This window comes from Anomalospiza imberbis, chromosome 1 (assembly GCF_031753505.1).
Source record: "Anomalospiza imberbis isolate Cuckoo-Finch-1a 21T00152 chromosome 1, ASM3175350v1, whole genome shotgun sequence".
Lineage (NCBI taxonomy): Eukaryota > Metazoa > Chordata > Aves > Passeriformes > Viduidae > Anomalospiza > Anomalospiza imberbis.
Genome location: NC_089681.1, coordinates 95,331,983 through 95,352,052, shown reverse-complemented (window position 1 = coordinate 95,352,052; position 20,070 = coordinate 95,331,983). Strand labels below are relative to the sequence as shown.

At 45.4% G+C, this 20,070-nt stretch overlaps 1 protein-coding gene across 2 annotated transcripts in view; it reads left to right on the top strand.

Moving 5' to 3' along the window:
• The first annotated feature begins 4,448 nt into the window (after positions 1-4,448).
• Positions 4,449-20,070, top strand: part of KCNG2 (potassium voltage-gated channel modifier subfamily G member 2) — a 63,076-nt gene continuing 47,454 nt past the window's right edge. The window contains exon 1 of one of the 2 annotated variants that reach the window (XM_068200760.1): positions 4,449-4,590. The gene's annotated coding sequence lies outside the window, so the exon portion shown is untranslated. Of the gene's footprint in view, positions 4,591-4,868; positions 5,000-20,070 lie in introns of those variants that run through there. The other variant, XM_068200740.1, reaches the window with a different exon arrangement.

Here is a 20,070-nt window from a genome sequence, read left to right as displayed (position 1 = left end):
TTGATACCTTCCTATACAGAAGAAGATAAGTACATAGAAAATATTATATTTATATAATATATACACATTACCATATTTATGTAATGTATACACATGGCTACTGTTCTAATAGATCATTAATATTTTGCACATGCACATGACCACTTTAGTCACAAATAACTTGAGGGAAAAACTACTGCATCTGCTGTCATTGATACAATTATATTATCCTTCCCTTCTGTATTGTTACCTGCAGTATAATTTCTTAGCTCTGAGGACTTTGTTCCAATCAGCTGCACCGAATAGAGTTGGTTGCAGTCATGTAAATAGAAGTTCAGCTTAATTATTTTCCTGTTTGAAAAATCACTTTTACCTGAAGCAAGAGATGCTCCATTTCCCTTTCCTGTTTTCCCTCCCTTCAGCTACAAAAATAATTATCTCCATGACAGGTACCAAAATTTTGCTACCTGCCTCTCTGTCCCTTCAAAAACACACTCAGCAGCACTTTATGACAATTGATCAAAAGCATTACAATAATAGTGTTCAACACAGTCTTCACAGACATATTCACTTATCCATCTCTGGGATTTCCATTTGCTATAAGAGCTGAAGAGTGGGATTCAGGCTTCCAGAAGCTTCCTTTTGTTCTTGCCACCATCTCCAAGGAGCAAGCTTCTGTAACCATCTCCACAGTCTACACACACCCCAGGTGGCCAAAGTTCATTATCACAATCACCTTTCTTTCCTTCTTCTAGGTAGACTCCTCTATTTAACACATAGAATTCACCTCCTGCCTGATGCCATGTTTTTAGGTACATCCTCTGCAAAAGTTTCCATTTCTCTACTTGGTCCCTTCCAGACAGATGGGGTTGCCTTTTTGCACCAGTTTTCAGCTAAAACAACTGGGCTGACTGGGACACCAGGATGAAACTATAAAATTACAGCTTTAGTGCAGGTTCTTACTGCCTCTGGCCATATACTGTTTCTTTGGTCATTGGTGAACTAATTTAACCATGGTGAACTAATTTAACAGCTTCTCCATCTGTAAAACACATGTACTAATACATGCATAAACTCTTATCTCTAATACTACTGATCGCAAATGAGTCCTGAGAAGCTGAATGTATTTGAAGACTGCTTATTGACACTCAGCTGAAGCATCTTATTGACCTGTAAAATAGCTTCTGGGTTAGATAACACAAATCCTAAAGCAAATTCATCATGGCAGTACAACAACTGAGATGCTAAAATAATCAAAACAAATCAACAACAACCACCACACAATTCTAGGAGTTATTCTGTTGTGAATTTAAAGGAAAAGGTACATCCTTTCCCCTTTCACAGCTTTGGGATAATATTCCAGCCTTTCTCAGATTTCATGTTTTAAAAAAACCCTAAAGTACTGCACTAAAATCTGCTTTTTTTGCTTTATGAAAGTAGGTCTTGGTGAACAGTGCAAGCAAGTGGCTTAATGCTTATTACTTTCTAAAAACATTTAAGCATATTTAAGAAACTTTAAATTAATTGAAGAAGTAAAACAGAGATATGCTTTGTCTTCCGCCTTTGCCATATCACTGCCACTGAAGCTGCCATCTGTGGAACAGAAGCAGTAGCAACACCAGTGGGATGGATTGGAAAGAAATGGGTAAATACACCTGCAAAGCATTTAATCATACTCCTCTGAACTTTCTGGGACTTCAGATGGTAATTTCATCTGAAGCAGGACCAGGTTCAAGTAGAAAATTAAATTTTTAAACTGGGAGACTGATGAAGCTGTACCCACACACCTGAATAAAGAGAGCTCCTCATAGAAAGCCATATAAGTGTGTTTTCAATTGCATTAGAAAGACTTGATTGTAAACCAAACTCAATTGTATTTACTCCAAGCAAGCCCAGGAGGAAGAGTAAGAAGGAATGGTTGCTATCCCAATCTTCTATAGGTATGGACATGAAACAAAGCTGCTAATTTACCTTTTGTGGCCCACTTCTATAGGTGAGGGTCTTCAGGAGGATTGGAATGGTGCCTGTAGCCTCCCTGCTGCAGCTTTGGGTGCTGTGTGAGTCAGGAATGGCACACATGACATGGCCTTCAAGGAACAGGAGCACAAAGCAGCACCAAAGCACAGCACTGAGAAAAAAAGGCTGGAGCCAGAGACCCAGTTTTCAAGAAAAGTTCTACCAAGACTGCACCATTTTGATCCTGTCCAAACCAGTTAACTGCTCCATGCAACCTTTTCCCCATCTGTTTAGAGAACTGGAGTTGTATTATTTTTAATGGTAAGCGGCATGGACCCCATAAATAACATTCTGCTATTGATCTTCAATATTACTCTTCACAATCATCAGTGAAACTGCAACTTAGTGGAACTGGGGGGTGGAGGAGACAGAATCCTGTTTAATATTTTGGAATTATTAAAAGTGGAATTATGTCGCCCTGTTCTTTTAAAAGTTTTAAAAGTTCTTTTAAAAGTTTTCTATACCTTCTGATGTTTACATATTTCTACTAGAGGTCTCACGCACTGTTCATGTAAATAATGATTGTTTTGCATTCTTCTTTGTGGGAAGAGAGAATTTATGGACTGTTAGTTCGGCTAGTGTGGCTAGAGAGGTAGCAATTTCATCCTCCAATCCACTATCACTTTTAGAATTCTATATATTGCGAAGTCAGAAATAAAACTTCCTCTTTTCCTTCTTTTACATCATAAGTGAGTGCATGAGTAATTTTGTGTCATAGTGCAACAGAATTACACCTGTCCAATCATGCTTACTCTTCACTTCTGGGGATGTACAGGTAATCTCCAATGCAAACTGAAAGGTAACCTCTGAAGATAATAGTACCACATCAGTTTGCGAATAGAAGTGAGATCCATAGCCTTGTCAAATTACTTATTGGGAATTAGAGAGGGGGGAAAAGAGAAAGAAATACATACCTCAGTGTATTTGAATACAGATTATTTTGAGGAAATACAAGCCATATACAGGTGGGATAAATCCATGCTAAAAAAATAAACAGAACTGGCACAGAAAAGTAACTGCACAAAAATCTCATGCCAGGGAAAATATGTTCCAGGCTACCTGTGCTGTTAAGCAGAAAAAAAAAAAAAAAAAAAAAAAAAAAAAAAAAAAAAAAAAAAAAAAGTCTTGCTTTGAGAAAGACAAATGGTTTCAAATAGTTCTTTAACACTGATAGAAACAAGGTCAGCTATTGTGATGCCTGTCTCGCTTCCAAACTTCAGTGGGGGAGCAGAGGGGAGTGATTCATGGAGAGCATGCCAGAAGCAGTGCTGAAATGGAGCTGAGAAGGGAGCAAGGTCCTGATTGTTTTTCTTTACATGATGCAAGACAAAACGAATATGAAATTAAATTAGAAGGTAATGTACTTAAATTACCAATTACTTCTTCACTGCTATGTTGAAAACCAAATACTTCAAGAGCAATGAATTGTTCCCATGAAAATTGATCAATTTTGTAGTGGTTGTAAGCAATAATTAGTAAAAACCATGAAATGCATATACATGTATAAAGAGAATCTTCCTAATAGCTACAGATACTATAGGCAGAACTATGTCCTGCTCTCTCTGAGACAGAGATGGCTCCTTGCAGAGACAAGGGGCTGCCTGGGACTGACAGTTTTTTTCAAGTTTGGCCTAACAAATTCTTGCACTTGATCCACTAATTGAGAAAAGGAACTAATTAATACACACATAATCTTTGCTTCAGTATTAAGAGGCAAAAAACATGAGAGATGCCAGAACTAACCAGAATTTTCCCCAAGAGGAAGGGAAGGAAATATTTTTTTTTAAATACACCAAGAATTAAAAGTAATGGATGTCAGGATCTAAATAAAATAAAAATAAATAAATAAATAAAATAAAATAAAATAAAATGTGTTAAGACTGACAAAAATCTGGATTCAAGTACTAACTACAGAGGCATTTTGAAAAAGCTGGCAGGAGATAAAAGAGACACCTCAGGAAATGCATTTCGATTCTTACAAATAGGTTGTACCTTGGTACCGATGGGGTTTGAGGGGGGGTAGAGGGAGGAGTCGGGGTAGAGCATCCTCGTTACTAAAACTAAAAAAGTTACGAGTGTGGTGTGCCTGCCTTTTGTTTGCCCGGTGGAGCGGCATCCTGCGGCGGTGTACATGCGATGTATGCGCGGGCAGAGCCTGAGCACTCACACCGGCATCGAAAGGGTTAGCATTCCCCCAAGAGCCCGCTCGCAGATCGGAGACATCAAGCAGGTCAATGATGTCTCTGACCGACCGTCTGTGAACGCCGCTCCTCACTTTTGCCCCAGAGGGGTCCAGGCAGCCCCGACACGGACGAACCCCGACAGCGCTCGGGACAAGGTCCGAGCCAAGCCACGCTCTACCGGGGAACCGTCCCCACGCTCCGCGGGCTGCCGGCACCGCTCCCGCCTCCCCGACGGGCTCCGGCTGCCCCGGGCTGAGGCAGAAATTCGGGGAAAGGGCTCTACCCGCCTTGGGAAGCGTCTGCCACGCCCCGCGGGCTCGCTGACAGGGCTCACCTGCCGGCTGCACGGAGCCACCCGCGGGCTCGGAGCGGAGCGGGAAACTCAGCCGGGACCGCAGCGTAGCCAGCACAGGTCCGGCGCCCAGGAGAGCGCATTCGCCGCCTCAAAGCGCGTCACGGTCGGGCTCGGGCTGAGTGCTTGGGCAACTCACGCCAGCGGCCCGGGCAGCGGGGTCCGTGCTGACCCGATGAGGGGAGGGGGGTGCTGGTTAAATACATGAATGAAAGATGAGCGCCGCTGCCCGGCCAGGATGGTGCCCTCTGAGGCTCGCAGGGCGGCTGGGGCAGCGACGCTCCGGGGGCGGGGGGGCCGTGCCCCGGCGGCAGGCGGCGCTCCGGGGCTGGCGCTGGGGCTGCGGCGTCGGCGGCGAGCGGGGCCGCACCAACCGGAACGAGCAGGGAGCCGGGAGCGGGGCGAGGCGATGGAGCGGAGAGCAGCCGGCGCCGTCCCCGGTCCCGACGGGGAGGAGGCAGTGCCTGAGGTGAGAGTGGCTGCACGCGGGCGGGCCGGGGGCGAGGGAATAGCGCTGGGGAGCGGCAACTCCGCCGCTGGCCGGCGGCTCCATGCGCGAAGTTGCCGGATCCATTCCCTGCCCGGGCCGTGCGCGGAGCGAGGGGCGCTGCCAGAGCCGGGGAGAAGCGCGACCACCGCGCCCTGTTCCTGCCGCCTGCCCTGGGATGGGGCGCTGCCCGCGGCGGGCTCGGCCCTGCCCGGCACCGCGGCCGCGGCAGAAGGTAACGGAGCTGGGCGGAGGCCGCGGTGCCGGGAGCTGTGCCGGGGCGCAGCCCTGCCCGGACTGCCCCGGAGCGCTGCTTTGTTCGCTTGCCTGCTTGGGGATTTTGGGTGGTGATTCTCTTTCGTTACGGAAACGGGGTGTGCGGAGCTGTCACTGGAATGACGGTGGTGTGCCCGTGCATGGAGCTGCGCAGGGGTCCCAGATCCTGTAGTTTTTGCTTAGGCAGAGCTCCCGCTGGTTTCCCGGGTCTTTCTCAAGGTTTACACAAAATTAAGTCTTTAGTCAGGCTGCAACATCTCCTAAATAATATGTATAGCTAACGTGATTATGAGTTTCAGTTTAGATCCTAGGCAAAATTTGCTCGGAATAGGCAAGGCAGTCATAGTTAATGTTTGCTAAATGCATTACTATCAATCTGAGTGCATATTATTAGTATGGTCAGACCGTAAATTCTGAAGGAATATGAAGGGGCTGTCTTGATTCAGATCTACACCATATGGTTTGAATATTCCAGCTTTGGCACTGACTCTGAAAACAGTGGTTATGGTTTGTCCCAAAGAAGAAAGACCCCCACCATAAGACCCTTGATGAGCCTGATCACTTCTAGTGGAGTCGTTCTGAAAAGGCAATCTCTCCCTTCTTTGAAGCACTTGTGCAGTCCAGATACTTTTGCAAGAAGAACTTCTTACTGCATCTTTCTCCCCAGGGTAAAATTGGATAGGTTCATAAAAAGTGGCAAACCTCCACCTGAGGGCATTTTTTTCAGTTCAGCCTGAAGCACCAAAGTTACTTGAGAAGAAAAGCTATCTTTTGACTATGCTTATCCCTCCCCTGGCTATTTCCACAGTTCTGAAATGACTTGAGGGTCACCTTCAGAGAAAGAAGTCAGCTTTGCTCAGAGGATTTCAAACCTTTTATTTGCCCTTCTTAAGGCTTCTATAAAACAATCAAGCAGAGCATATGGAAGGAAACCTATGATTGAATATTCAGCAATTAATTTCCCTTGGGTAAAAGCTGATAGATGTTTTCACTTGTTTTGGAAAGGTTTTTAGTCAAGCAAGAAAGATCTGATTTGACACTGCTGAAGTAAATAATGATGTAAGGCAAAGGAGGGTAGTATTTTTTTGGTACATCACTCCTGATGTGGGGAAACAGGGGTTAGAAACTGGGTGAACTGTTGCAGGGCTTTTTCCGTTATACTTTTTTTTTGGTGGGTTGATCAGTGTATCAGTTTCTGTGAAAACTCAAGACTCCCGCCTTTTAAAAAAACATTAGCAATATCACTGGATATTTTCAGGCAGTGCATATCTGAGACACTATGGCACTCACAGCACTTGGCCTTGTGCCTCTGGGCTCGTGTCTAATAATACATCGCAGGAGCACTGCATTAACTGTCGATAAATGTTTGCCATTACTTCGGGCTTAAGTACAGAGTGGCTATAAAACAGCATAGAAAGAAAAGTTTCAGCTCAGTTTTTAAATGTGACACAGCCCTTTGTATGACTAACTCTTGGTTCCTGGATCTATTGGTAGGGTCCCCATTAATATAGCCCAGCTTTGTTTATGTGGCTTTGGTTTTGAAGACCTAAAATGCCTGAGTTTATTTCTTTAATTTCCCCTTAGTAGCTCCGTGTTGATAAAACAGATGAGAGAAGAGTTTCAGTAGAATTGCATTTTTTTGCTGAACTTAGGCAGGACTGTGATGGTGATATTCTTATTTCCCTTTCCTTTGTCATTGTGTTTGATTCTGGGAGAAATCCTTTTAAATGCCTGACTGATTTCAGGACACTGTAAGAAATTACCCCCAGGTAATCAGATTGTGCCTTGCACTGAACCCAGCACTGTCTGCAGTCAGACAGGATCAGTAATCAAGCCAGTGATGGATTGATTTTTAGACACTGTGGAAACCCTTGGACTTCTCCAGCATGAGACCAGACTAATTGGAGAAGCTAGATCCAGAAAAGCTGGTGGGAACTGATGATGCTGTAGCTGCAGCTATGCTAATATTGTGCACTGGTACACTTGGTATGGGGTGAGTACCCAGGGGGAGAATTCCAGAGTATTATCTTCTGAATGCTTAGGCATAGTTTAAAAGCTATGTGAACTTGCATGCACACAGCTATTTGACTGCTCATTTTGAGCAATTAGGGGAAAGACTGAGATAGATTTGATCCCTGTGACCTCAGATTGTTTGCAAGAAAGAAAAAGAGGCAACATTTTAAAACTGAATGAATGATAAAAATAAATGTTAAATTTAAATAGTATTAAGAGAAGAAACAGGAAACTGGAGATAGTGGAAACTTCTCTTAGCAAATCTTTTAAATGTCTGAATGATTGAGGATCCTTTATTGTAAAAGCACCCTTGGCCCTTGGTCGTGTAGGGGAGCCCCTACTGACCGGTCCGCGGTAGCCCAGATAGCTTGAAGTCCAACCCAGCAAATGACGGGAGGACACTCAGAGCACTGCTGTTCTCATGGGTTTACTGCAGGTGTAGCAAGGGAAGAAGGAAGCAGGAAAGGTGCAGGGAGACAACCTCACGAGAGGGGAGCTGACTCTGAGAGCACCCCCCAGAGGAGGGGTCGGGGATTATAACGGAGGAAGCAAAGGCGGGGTCAGGGTCCAAAGGGCCAATAGGATAGGATGGGGTGATCAGGGAAAACCAATGGGAGAGGGGGAGAGGTGTGGCTTCAACCAGAGAACCAATAACAACACATAAAACAGGGAACTCTCTAGAACTGGGGATGGTACAGCAGGATGATAGACATTGACAGGGGAGGATACAACTGATGGTAGACATGAGGAAAGGTGGGAACCCTAAGGCAATTACACTATTGTAGTATCCCAGGGCATCCCTGTTGGATCTTCCCCTGGGCCGCCTCCCACATCTCCCCCCTTTTTATTAATTAAATAAACGTCCCCCAAAGTTTTATTAATGGCTCTCTGGAAGCATTTCAAAGCTGTCATTTCTATGAGGATAATTATAGGAACCCACAGCAGTCCTTTGATGATCGATGCAGCCCATCCTGGGACGCCCCATTTCGCTAGCATTTGGCTGGTAGGATCCACAGCCGCACTTTCCACTTGGAGAGTCTTAACTTGGTCTTGGATGCGTTGGATATTTGTCTGGATTGGCACACTTCTTGATGATAAATTGAAGCAGCACATTCCAGCAAAGTCCTCACAGCCATGGCCATGGGCAAGCAGTAGAAAGTCAATGGCTGCCCGGTTTTGAAGTGTTGCATGCCTGGTGGTTTCCTCGTCTGCCAGCAGGTCGAAAAGTGCAGCAGACGTAGCGTTGGCCTGCTTTGCTCAACCAACATCCCTGGTGAGAAAGATCACCGAGGGCTTTTACTGCTGCATACCAAGGCAGGAAGATAGATGCAGCTACCCTCTTGGCTTTGTTCCAATTATAGATTTGGGAATCACAATTTGGGTTAAATTAAGCATAGGATCTCTTTTGATGAGCCAATCGATTCTCTTTCCTCCAATTCATAATTTGGGTTTTGTTGGGGGTCAGCATGGTAAGCTGGCCATGGCTGCAGGGATCCCCTTTGATCTTAGATGGGATCCCTGCCCACACCCTGTCACAGCAGATAAGAAAGACCCCCCTAGGGAGCACCTTGGGAAACGAGGAGAACTTGGATACAGTGTTGCTGGTGTAGTTGCACCAATTTGCTGCATTGTATCATGGGGAGATACATCCTTTCTATTATTTCATGAGATCCAACAGGGTGGGATTTAGTTATCTCTGCCCAGTCTTTCTGTGTGGGTTGGTAAAGAAACCTCACACAGAATGTGGCTTGCAAGGAGCCCAGTAGGTCCAATTCCTGAGGCTCCTGTGGTGCATGTGGTAAAATCCATGTCCACTCGTCCCAAGTGACCACAGGGTTGGGCTTCTTACCTGCATAAGGGTAGACTTGGGGTGACAGGGGTACCCCCACCAGGCAAGTGGACAGCAGGTCATCGACACTTCCCATGGCCAGGCAAAAGTTGTCTTGTTGTAGTGACTTCGCCAGCATGACCCAGACGTTCTCGCGTGGCTGCGGCACAATCCATCCTGCGGCTACTTGGATAGCGATTAAGATGGTGATGGTAGTAGCTGGGGGAATCCCTCTGGGCACTGCTGGGGTTGTTATAGGTGATTCCATTCTGTTTTTTCAGGGGTGGAAAAGACATGTATTACAGAGTGCAAATACATTTTCCTCCTCTATCTCCTCATCCTTTTTTCCTTCTTTCCCTCCATCTCCTCCCCTATCTTTAATAAAATAGGAATAACAAAAAGAAAAGGTAAGTGGGGAAAATGGAGTTGGGGTTTAAGGGGTTTTAGGGAAGAGGTAAGAGGGAAAAGGTGGAGGAATCCAGGGTGAGGGAACAAAGGGATTGGGGTCCTGGTAGGGTGGTGGGAAATATCTTCTTGTGATTAAAACCCTGGCGACAAGGTTATTTGTCTTCTTTTTCCTTCGCCACCAGGCCACCGCGTCATCAGAAATGTTCTGTGTAGTTGTAGTAGGTGGTGCAGCCATGGGTACTTGTTCTTCTGATGGTGCATCCAGATATGGCTTGATACATTTGCCAGGGATCCATCTCGGGCCAGCCTCTGTTGAAATACAACCATACCCTCTTCCCCAGGTTATTAAAGGGTATGGCCCTTTTATTTCCTTTGACTCGGGGTCCCTGAATAACACTGGTGGTTTTTCTTTTAGCCGTGCATGGCTGTTGTTATGGAAATGGCGCAGTATGGGTGGATTTGGCTCCACAGAGGAGCAATTAATAAAATTTAATACATAAAGCGCCTTGCACAGTCTTTCTGCCGGTGTCATTAACAGCGAGATGTCATGCTGTTGCTTTAGCATATTTTTGAGGGTTTTATGTGTTCTTTCCACAATAGACTGGCCTGTGGGCTTGTGAGGGATGCCGGTGTTGTGACAAATTCCCCACTGTTGGATAAACTGTGCAAATTGCTCAGAGGTGAATCCCAGGCCATTGTCTGTTTTAATATTTTTTGGTACCCCTAAGGCTGCAAAGGCCATGTAAAGATGTTTTATAATGTCTTTAGTTTTCTCTCCCACATGAAGGGAGGCAAAAATGGCTCTGGAAAACGTTATCAATGGAGACATGGATGTACTTTAGTCTCCCGAAGGGAGCATAGTGTGTAATATCTGTCTGCCAGAGCTCTAAAGTTCCCAAACCTCTGGGGCTGACACCTGAGGCGACAGAGGGGAGCGCCAGAGGCTGACAGTTAGGACAGCTGGTGACTATAGCTCTGGCCTGGTCTTTTGACAGTTTAAATTGTCTCACCAACGCAGGTGTGTTCTGATGGTAAAATGCATGGCTTAGTTTAGCCTGTTGAAAAATATCTGGAACAGACGGACTTGCATGTGCGGCTGCCATTGCTAAGAGATCTGCTCTCCGATTATCCTCATTTATGTAGACTGGCAGGTCTGTGTGCGACCGGACATGTAAAATGTGATAAGGTTGCTCTCTGTGGGAGATGAGACCAATTAATTCCGAGAGCGAGCTGAATAGTGTTTTTGTTTGGTACTTCCTTGAGCAGGGCGTGTTCTGCCCGTTCTGTTATCCCGGCCACGTAAGCAGAATCAGTTACCAAATTGAAAGGTATTTGAAATTTTCGGAATGCCCTCACAACCGCAGCTAGTTCTGCAATCTGGGGGGAACCTTCAACCACCTGAACATCAGACTCCCACTTCCGAGTGTTCTGGTCCCTCCAAGTGAACACTTACTTGTGGGATTTTCCCGACCCATCAGTGAACGCTGTGATGGCATTCTTGATTGGCATTTTGCTTTTAAAGGATTTTGGGGCCAAATGTAGAGAATCCCGAAACAGCTTGTGTTTGGGATAATGAATTGAAATTTGACCAGGATAGCTGTCTAGTGAAATTTGGAGATGTTCATTGGTTTGTAGAACTGCGTCCAATTGGTCCAAATTAAAAGGTAAATAGATACATGCCGAGTCGCACCCTGCAAGTGTTCAGAGGCTAATGTGGCCTTTGGTGATTAGTTTAGCCATCAATTCTGATGGTGTAGTGATGGTCTTGTGCGGGGTATGCGGTGAGAAAATCCACTCTATTATAATGAGTGGGTCCCTGGATATGCTGTCCCATTGAAACAACAGGGTATGATAATGGGGTGACTCACCAAAAATTCCAAGGTTAATGGGGAGGGACTGCTCAACACAATGTGCTTGTCGAGTCTTCATGGCAGCAGCAACTTTCTCCAGAGCTGTGCGGGCCTCAGGCGTCAGGGATCAATGCGATGACAGATCATCATGCCTCCGCAGCAGGTTGAATAGTGGCGAGAGCTCCACGGTGGTAAGTCCGAGGAGAGGGCGGATCCAAGTGATGATCCCACACAGCTGCTGCATGTCTCTCAAAGTCTTGGGATCTTCGTTGATGATGAGACTTTGAGGAGTTATGGTCCTCCTGGTGATAAGAAAACCCAAATATTTCCAGGGACTGGACAGTTGTATCTTGTCCTGTGCAATTTGAAATCCCGCAGTCTCTAATGCACTGATGGTTTTAATAAGTGCAAAGTCCAAATAGGATTGAGTTGCAGCACAAACAAGAACATCGTCCATCTAGTGGAAGATAATGGCTTCAGAGAAAAGCTTTCGCACTGGTGTTAACATTTGGGCCACATATGTTCAGCAGAGCACAGGGCTGTTTTTCATACCTTGAGGCAAGGTGGTCCAATGGAATCTCCTGTAGGGTTCTCCACGGTTGATGGAAGGCATGGAGAACGCGAACCTGGGGGCATCTCCGGCAAACAGCGGGATGTTAAAGAAGCAGTCCTTAATATCAAGAACTGTGAGTTGCCAATCCCGCGGGATCATGGAGGGAGAAGGGAGGCCAGGCTCTAGGGGGCCCATAACTTCAATGACCTCATTGATTTTCCTGAGGTCCTGGAGCAGGTGCCATTTATTTTTCCCTAGTTTTTTGATCACAAACACCGGGGTGTTCCAGGGGCTAGTCGATGGAACTAAATGCCCCAAGCGCACCTGCTCCTCAACTAAACCATTGAGCGCTTGTAATTTTTCAGTTGGAAGGGACCACTGGTCCACCCATACCGGCTTATTGTTCTTCCATTTAAGAGGAGGGGTGGCGCGCTCCGCAGTGGCCCATGCTAAAAATCCCAGGTTGGATTAGGGATCTCCAACCGAGCCCCGCACTGAGACAAGACATCTCTGCCTAGCAAAGCGATGTTTGCATCAACCACGAAAGGTCTTACTGTGGTGAGCTGTCGCTCTGGTCCCTCCATGCTTACCAAATTGTTACTCCGCATGGCGTTGACAACTCCGCCGATTCCGGAGATTGTGCTGCAAGGGGGCACCAACTCCCAGTCTTGAGGCCACCTTGCCTTTGGGATGATGGTGATGTCCACACCAGTGTCTGCCATCATACGTATTTTCAGTGATGTGCCCATGTGCGAAACAGTAGATGAAATAAAAGGTCTTTCCCTGCTAAGCTGCTGTGAAAGGAAAACTTGAAAGTCAGAGTCTTCATTGAGACAGTTGAGTCAAGATAAAATGTACATCTGGGCAAATGGTGTGCCCTTGCACAATGTAAATGGGGGCTGATGACATACAACAGAAACCGTGATTTCTGCCCCCGGCTCAATCTCCACCACCTCAGGGATAATGTCTACTTCGAACGGCGTATGTCTATTGTCCCCCAGGAGTAACACTGTGGCAGGACGGTCATGAAATGGAGGTCCCAGAAAACCGGCCGCAACCCTTACTAGGTCCTCATCAGGAAGCATCAGATGTACGGAGCTGTAGAGTACCTGACTGATTTGTCAGAATCAGGGTGTTCTGATTTAAATTCTGGGTGCGGCGGAAGAATCTGAGTCCCTCCTCATGGGTCCTTGAGTGGGAGGCATATTGTCCTGGGATTGGGTCTCCTGGATGGAGTGGAGCCCCTGCTGATGCGGCCGGCCATTTGATGTCATCGCGCAGTGCCACATTGCGCTTGGTCTTCCGTTTCCTGGACAGTATGCGTGGGAGCGGTTCCTGGGTGTTCTTGGTGAGGGAGCATGTAAAGCAGGTACATGGTTAAAATCCCTTGGTGACAAAAACGGACAGTCTATTCGGAAATGTCCCAACTGGCCACAGTTGTAACACCGTGCTGTTTGGGCGTTGGCCAGTGCTTCCCCCACCCCTTTGTTGATTGCTAAAGCCACAGTGCACTTGATGGATGTCGCCTTCGTACAAGCTTCCACCATTTGCTGGATTGTGGGTTCCGGCTCCTGGGGAAGCGCCCTGAGGATTTTCTTAGTTTCTGCATTGGCATTAGTAAATGCCATTTTTCTTAGCAGTTTATCCCTAGTGTCCTCCTGTTCTATTTGCCAGTCTATAGCCTCTTTCATTCTGTCCACAAACTTAATAAATGTCTCATCTATCCCTTGCTGGATGGTGGAAAAGTTCTGCAGTGGGGTTTTATCATCAGGGATTTTGAGGAGGGACGTTTTTGCTGCTGCTTTAATGTCATCTAGGATGTGAAGGGGGAGTGCGGCCTGATCCTCCGGCCAACTGAACTCTCCTTCCCCCGCCAACGCCTCAATGGCCTCATCCCCAAAGAATTCTGACATATTATGTTTGGAAATGAGAGACTTCAATCCCCTTTTCCACTGGATTTCCCAAAGCGTGAACTCAGTTTGCAACAGCAAGGACTTAACAATGTACCTTAGATCATGAGGTACCAAGGTGTGACCAGTGAAAGTTAGATCAAGAACGCTTTTAAAATAGGGTGAACTATGACCATAATCCTTGGCAGACTTTCGTAACTCCTTGACCTCTGCGTAAGGAAGTTGTTCCCATTTTTGTCCCCCTTTTTGATCTACTGTGACTGGTGCTGCCAACCAGTCTAAGTCTTGCACTAGACTGAGGCCCCCTTCCTTAATCGCTTCCTCCCTTATCTGGGCCCAGCTCCCTCCCGGCTTCTTGTTGTTGCCGGGGGTGCCTTCATCCACATCCTCTTCCGAGGATGTGGTAAGGCGAGATTGCGGAATCTCTGGCTGACCAGTGGGACTTGGTGACTTTTGTCCTGGTAGGCCAAGATGGCCTGCTTCCTGTCAGGCCCACTTCCAGTTCCGGTGGCGTGGGAACTGGAAGGGTTCGGAGAAGGAGGGGCGTGGTCAGAAGTCAAGCCCGTCCCACCCACTGGGGCATGGCCTTCATGGAGGCCGGAACCACCCACAGGAGGCCCACCCACAGATGTCATCAGAGGGGCGGAGGGGGCGGATCCTGACGCTGACATGATCGATGCAAGAGGGGAGGGGACCAACGTGGGGGCAGAACCCGAGGAGGCAGGAACAACCGAGGTGGGAACGGTTGAGGGAACTGAGGGGGAAGGGGAAACGCCATTTTGTGGACTGGCATCATTTTTGGCACTATTCTGGGCACCATTTTGGGTGACAACCCTTCCCTCATGGCCTGTACTCGAAAATGAACAACTACACGGACATGAGCAACTGGGATTAGAACTGGGATCTGGGGAATTTGGAGAGAGGGAGTGGACAGGATCCGAGCAGAGGTGGCCAGTCCCAGTCGGAGAAAGGGACTGAGTGGAGCAGGAGGCAGCTGGGAGCAGACGGCAACCCTGTGCCCGTGGGCGACATCTGGCTCCTATTCCACTCATAGAGGAATTAGGGTTAGGAATGGGGGGGGGTGGGTCAGAACACAGGGAAGGTGAACTGGAGTCCCCAACTCTCTCCCCTTTTTCTTTTAATAACTTAAAAATAGAATCGAATAAAGAATAAAATTTTCCCACTTTAACATCTCCCCTAACTTGAATATCATATATACATCTTCCCACTCTTCCCCAAAAGGAAACAGAATGTACATCTTCCCGGGTAATCCGAGGAAAATGAACAAACACAAAATGAACAAAAGCTTTTAACTCCCCTTTTGAAAAAGAAATGTCTGCCAAAACAAGGGTTGATTTAACTTGGAGATAAATCTCCTGTTGGGCTGGGGACAGGTGGTTGCCCATGAGGTTACCCATCAGGTTGCCCATGGTTCTCCCCAAAGCCCTGAGATTCTCCCCACAAAGTAAATGAATAACAGAAAAAAGACAAGCCCACGCTGGTGCCTACCCATAAGGCACAAGTGACTCACCCAGCTGAGGGTGAAAAGAAGAACTTCGTGGAGGCTGGTGGGACTCTGTCCTCCGGATCCCAGAAGCTTCCCCCCAAAGCTGAAGAGTAGGGGTACACTAGAGGGTTGTGGACAGGCAAGAAGTGAAAAGTCCTTCCAACAGCGAAGGCGCAGATCCTCCTTGAGCTGGTGGTGAACGGCGCTTTTTCCTCGGCGACAGCAGCTCACAGAGCCGTCGATCTTCGAGGGTCGCTCTTCAACTGGACAGGCAGGAATCCAGCTGGTTCGGGCACCAACTGTAAAAGCGCCCTTGGCCCTTGGTCGTGCAGGGGAGCCCCTACTGACCGGTCCGCAGTAGCCCAGATAGCTTGAAGTCCAACCCAGCAAATGACGGGAGGACACTCAGAGCACTGCTGTTCTCATGGGTTTACTGCAGGTGTAGCAAGGGAAGAAGGAAGCAGGAAAGGTGCAGGGAGACAACCTCACGAGAGGGGAGCTGACTCTGAGAGCACCCCCCAGAGGAGGGGTCGGGGATTATAACCGAGGGAGCAGAGGCGGGGTCAGGGTCCAAAGGGCCAATAGGATAGGATGGGGTGATCAGGGAAAACCAATGGGAGAGGGGGAGAGGTGTGGCTTCAACCAGAGAACCAATAACAACACATAAAACAGGGAACTCTCTAGAACTGGGGATGGTAAAACAGGATGATAGACATTGACAGGGGAGGATACAACTGATGGTAGACATGAGGAAAGGTGGGAACCCTAAGGCAATTACACTATTGTAGTATCCCAGGGCATCCCTGTTGGATCTTCCCCTGGGCCGCCTCCCACACTTTCTCTTATTTTAAAAACTACATGGGCAATCAAGGACCAGAGTGTTAAACCTGTGATACAGATGGGTTTCAGTAGAGGGTTCAAAAACTTTCAGATATATGTAGGTTATAAGGATTGAGATTATTTCTTTTCAAATGTTTTTAGCTCTACTAAAAACATGAAGAAACCTATCAGCTCTGGTGCAGTACCTCTTTAAATACTCAGTGTGCCTTGGATTGTGTGGAATAACTTATTTGCTCAGTTAAGACATTAGTTTTGAGTTACCCGACTCGCATGTTTCCCTACTCAGATGAATGTCTTCATCAGATTATAGGAGGTGCTATAGGCAACCAAGGGACTTCAATGCTTTGTTTGCACCAGGCATTTTTAAGAACCAATTAATTAAACTTGACAACTTTAAGTTACTTGGTACTGCTTCTCTGGTGTATGCTGCCTCTGCACCATATGCGCGTTCCATTTCAAGAGTCAGTTTAGACCATGGAAAGTCAGAGTCTGTTGCTCTTATGTAGTGTTTTACCTGTGAGAGACTTCTTCCTTGCTCCTTACTTAGTTGTTCTTCACTGGACTAATGTGGCAAGCACATTTCTCTCTCTCTCAGGATTTTTCATAAAGGTACACAGAGAGAAATGAAAGAGAAAACAATTTCTATTTCTGCTCCTTGTTTTTCTCTTGTGGAATGTGTTTGGAGAATTGTTTATCTAGAGTGATCACTTGGTTGGATCATGGTGGATTGTTTGAGCCTGATGGCCAATCGGATCCACCTGTGTCTGGACTCTGGTGAACAGGGTCAAGAGTTGTTAGTAGTTAGATATGATAGTTAGAGAAAGTAGCATGTAGTTTTTAGTATCCTCTTTCATATAATATATGAATGTATTATAGCATAATTATAATAAAGAAATCATTCAGCTTTCTGAACTAAGTCAGACATCATCATTCTTCCCATTGGGTTCGCCAACATCTACAACAGACTAAGATACAAATGCAAATTAAGATTATGTGGACAGTGGTTAAAGGTGAGCTGAGTGAAAAAAACAATGTTTTTGAAGGCTCTCGTGCTGGTCATAGTGCCTGATGAAAGACAAGTGGCCTTTCCCTGACTTCCCAGCAGACATGATGGACACTCCCTATGTTATTTAAGATGAGAGAGGGGCTAGAGTCACTCTGCTTTCTTAATGTTGTCCTTCTGCCCTTGACAATTCAAAAATCATCTGTGCTGGTTTACTGAATGCTGATGTGCTTTAGGTTGAGTGCTTTTCTTCTTCAAACTTCCAGTGCTTTCATTAACCTTAGGTGCATGAACAGCAATTTCTAGAGCATTTTCCTTCTTATTAAATATTTTAAATCTCCTTATTTTTTCACTCTGGAATTAAGATAAGAAGTATGCAATCTCCCAGCTTCTTAACATGAACTGGCATCCCTGGTAATTGTTCAGGTTCTACCAACAAATTTGCCATTTCACCACTATTTGGTGATAAAATCTAAATCTTTGAAGCAAGTCAGAGGTTTGTGGTATTTTTTCCAAGTGACAAAAAGCTAAAGGAGGTATTTCAATTACTGTAATTGAATTAAGCCACTATATTCCTATTCCTGAGTAGAAAAGGTCTCAAATGATTTCTTTCTTCTTCTCTTTCAGGGTTCTAAATAACTACTTTAAAAATAAGGATAATTAAGACTGTAAACTGTGACACCAGCTGTTGGTCAAAACAAATGTAAAACCACTATGTTTGCAGGGTATCTCCACAAACAATGGTTCTCCATGCTGTGTGCTTAGTCAGCCAGTGTCTTTCTGAGGTCTCAGCAGAATCTGTGATGCTTGTTGAAAATAAGAGATCCAGCTAAAATGTGTTAAATTAGAGTTCTGCACAAGTTGCAGGAGATAAATCAATGTTTGACAAATGGGAAAGGATATGAGCATTTAAAAGAAAAAATGTACTCAAGATTCTAGGAATATTAAAGCGGCCAAGATGAAACAAAAATAAAGCATTAAAAATGTATCCTTTCAGTGTTGTTTCAAGAAGAAGAATTACACATGTTGGTGTTTATGGAGATTATTCTCATCTTATTCAGAGCTTTGTGTTTCTTGAAGATACAAATAATATTTAGACTGACATGGTACCCACAAGAAGCACTTCATAAATAATGTTTTGGGGGATTTTTAGCAATTGAGTTAGAGCTGTTTGCCTCAGCCATCTATAAGTGGTTCTGCAAACAAAATAAATAGACTGATATCAACTGGACAGGGAGTAATGAGTAAGATCTATCTTTGTCTGTGTGCAGAGTAGTGCCAGGATGCCCAGTCGAGAATGGGAGCAGTTGGAGCTATGCTGGTGATACCCTTCTCTGCCTGAATTCCATCGTTCCTTAGGGGGAAAATGGTGTTGACACACAGCAGGATCATAGAATCATTTAGGATGCAAAAAATCTTTAAGATCATGAAGTCTGACTGTTAGCACTAGCCCAGTGCTATGCTGGCTTTGTTTGGTACACCTGGGATTTAAGCATGGTCCTCTAGGAACTTGGGAGAGGATTTATAAACATGTTTGTTTGTTATATATCTCTTTCCATCTTGCAGTGTTTGTTGGGGTTTCTTCTAATGTTTCTAGTAAGACACATTCTTGGGATGGACTGACAATGTGACTGGTTTCCTAGATGTACTGTGTAGCAGTTGTGTGTTGGCTGTGAACTGAATTCCTCACATCATCATTTTGTGCACATTTGCCCCACTGAGTTACAAGACATCTGTGATTTTAAAATGTTTAAGAAGAAACTGGACAGATTAAGGAAAAAGGAGGAGAAGTAAACCATATTTAGGATAAACCATCCTCCAGGGATTTGACACAGCTGTGAGAATATTTTTTTTTGTGACTAGCCCTGTACCCCTGAAAACTAAACCTAACTTCTTCAAGTCTAGCACATTTCTGAGACTCTGGGATTTTTTCTGCCCAGTATGTTGAACAGAACTGAATCCTGAAATGAAAGCTTGTTTCTACTCACTTTTTAATTTCTTGAGTTATAACTGGACTGACACTACTGTTTTTAAATGTTTGTCACATCAAACCAGCTTTGAGTCAAGGAAAATACTGCTTGGATACCCATTTGTCTGAAAATGGGTATCTCTTAGTGCAGATCTGCTTAGTGTGGTGTCTTTGAGGGTGTAAATATTTGCATCTTTTTAGAGTCTCTCCCTTTTTCCTTCTCTCCCCCTTGGGTCCCTCCCTTGCTATGGTAGTACATGGATTGTGAGCCCTGGTTTCTGTGCTTTGTACCATTCCTGGTTCAGGTGGCTTTGGCATTACTGGGCTGTTACTGGCCTGAGCTGGAGGGAATTAATTCACAGCCAAACTCTGTATTTGTTTACAGCTGAAGCAACACTGAACTACATGAGCAGTAATATAAGAACATCACATTCAGAGTGAACAAGAATGGGAATGTGCTGGTTTAACCACATAAGTGATGTAGATTTATGAAGGGACCAATATCTGATTCCCATGAATGGGTGTAGGTCGTGTTGTTTGCACTAGTGGTGTAAGGCAGTGTCAGCCAGGAACTTGTCCCACTGTCTGAAGGTGGTTATCATAATGATAGACTGATTTTTGCAATGTATAGAAAAAAAAATCTCTAGGGTTTTGTTTGGTTTTGGACTTTGCAGGTTTTTTTTTTTAGGAGGGGGGTTAATGTGTTTCTAAGAATAAGAACATCCTGCTTTGGAAATGAGGTGGAAACAATTGCTAGAGAAAGTGCATTGTCAACACTGTGAATCATTGACTGTTCTAAATAATAGGATGAAGGATAGACTGAGCTTGAGGGAAGATGAGGGGTTTTTGAACTTCTCAGAGTGAAGTGTGAGAATCCTAGGTACTCCATGCTGAAC